A 2,363-nucleotide genomic window follows, 5' to 3' on the forward strand; every position below is an offset into this window, starting at 1 on the left:
TCTTCTGGCGCAAGATGTTCCAGGCTCAATGGAACATCTTCTGGCCCAGCCCTGGAATCAGCATTTCTCCAACACCTCTGTTTCTTTTTAATGGAGGATGGTATTTAGAAAGCAAGATTTCCTTGGCTGGCTTGGCTCAGTGGTTGAGTATCAACCTATGAACCAGGAGTTCCCGGTTTGATTCCCAATCAGGGCACATGCCCGGGGTTGCAGGCTATATTGCCATTAGGGGACGTGTAGGAGGTAGCCAATCAATGATTCTCTCTCATCACTGATGTTTCTCTCCCTTTCCCTTCCTCCCTGAAATCAATAAAAATATATTTAAAAAATTTTAAAGAATAAGAAGCTATCAAACCATTTTCAAATGGTTGTGTGATATTTCTATTACCACCAACAATGTATGAGACTTCCATTTGTCCTGCATCCTTCTGGGCTTTCTATTCTATTTCATTAATCTCATTAATCTGTACGTCTATCCTTTCATCAATAGAACAATGTCTTTTTTTTTTTTTAATACACTGGTTTCATTTTCAAAGTGCATCACTTTACTGTCTCATAAGGCAGTCATGCATTATAAACCTTAAGCACATGTCAGTCACGTGATTTCTTCAGTAAGCCCAGTGCTTCCATAGCTATCCTGGAGCTCACGGCCAGAGCAGTCCTGAGGAGTCAAACATTAAAGCTTTCTCCACAGCCACGTGCTCCTTTGATGTTGGGGTTATTGAACACGACTGCACTGGGTAATTTTTCTTCAACCTAGTCCATTTCTGTTCCTACAGTGTTAGCTGTGCTTTCTTTCCCATGAACCCTCTGACCCCACCTTGAACAGCTTCATCGGAATCACCTCTGTCTGTGTATTCTAGGCATATGAAAGGCCATTACAACTCCTGGTTCAACACCTACCAAGAAGTATTTTATCTTGTTTACTGCAGAAGGTGTCAGGGTGAAGGCGGCCCTGGTGGGCTGCAGCTTCCTCTTGCTCACAGCCTGGACAGGGGCCCAGACTGAGGAAGCGACATCCTCGCTGTCCGGGCACACGGGTGCCTTGGGTGGGAGCTCCACCGCCACAGCCTCTCTCCATGGACATGTGGCCACATTGATGCCAAAAGCTCCAGTTAGAAGTGTCTTGTTACTGTAGCTTGATAGGAAATCTTGTAATCAGGCATTATCCATCCTGAACTTTTGTTCTTTTCTGCATATATTTTTATGTTATTTAAATGTTCATCCTCAAGATGATCCTACTCACCAAGACCAAGCATAATCTTGCTAACTTTTATTTCCCCTGATGCCTTAAAGTATCTGTCTAGCTATAAAAAGAAAGAGTCATGGCTTTTCTTACTCTGTTACTAGTATTTCTAGTTTCTTCCTCTGCCCCTGAAGACCACTTTATGTTTTGGCCAAGAGATTCTTTGACTTACCAATGGCTAGAACTTGGTATTAACTAGAGATGTGGAGGGTCAAGATGGGCAGTTAGGGTATTTTTATTCATGCTCAGGTGAATTGCAAAAAGAGATTTCTATACGATATTACAAAAATTATTTGAGGCCCAACTGGGATGGCTCAATGGTTGATGTGGACCTATGAACTAGGAGGTCATGGTTCCATTTCCTGCACATGCCCAAGTTTTCAGGTCTGATCCTCAGTAGTGGGTGTGCAGGAGGCAGCCGATTGATGATTCTCTCTCATAATTGATGTTTCTAGTATCTCTCCCTCTCCCTCTTTGAAATTAATAAAATATATTAAAAATTATTTGGGGATAAAAATTATAATAAATAGATGTCTTATTATTTATAAGCTAAGTCTAAACTTCTTTCTGGCATTCTTGTCTCCTAAAGACTTTCTTTTCTTTTTTTTAATCCTCACCCCTGGATATTTTTCCATTGATTTTTAGAGAGAGTGAAAGACAGAAATATGGATGTGAGAAAAACACATCTATTGGTTGCCTCCTGTATGCGCCCTTACCAGGGCCCGGACAGAGGAGGAGTCTGCAACCGAGGCATGTGCTGTTGACTGGAATCGAACCTGGGACCCTTTGGTGTGAAGGCCAACACTCTATCCACTGAGCCAAACCGGCTAGGGCCTAAAGCAGTGGGTCTCGACCTTGGCTGCACATTAGAATCACCTGGGAATCTTTTTAAAATCCTGATTTCTGGGCCTCATCCTCCGGAAATTCTGTTTCTTTGAATGATGAGGCCCAGAAATCAGGATTTCAAAAAGATTCCCAGGTGATTCTAATGCGCAGCCAAGGTTGAGAACTACTGCTTTAGTGTGATTGGAAAGTTTCATTTCTACAATTTTATGACACTATTTTGGATTATAAATTGCTTCAGTAATAGGAAGGAAGTGGCCCTAACTGGTTTGGT

At 42.1% G+C, this 2,363-nt stretch overlaps 1 pseudogene; it reads right to left on the reverse strand.

Annotated features, from left to right (window-relative positions):
• Positions 1-648: 648 nt before the first annotated feature.
• Positions 649-2,000, reverse strand: LOC102770436 (annotated as a pseudogene).
• Positions 2,001-2,363: the final 363 nt, after the last annotated feature.

Source organism: Myotis davidii, unplaced genomic scaffold (genome assembly GCF_000327345.1).
Source record: "Myotis davidii unplaced genomic scaffold, ASM32734v1 scaffold430, whole genome shotgun sequence".
Classification (NCBI taxonomy): domain Eukaryota; kingdom Metazoa; phylum Chordata; class Mammalia; order Chiroptera; family Vespertilionidae; genus Myotis; species Myotis davidii.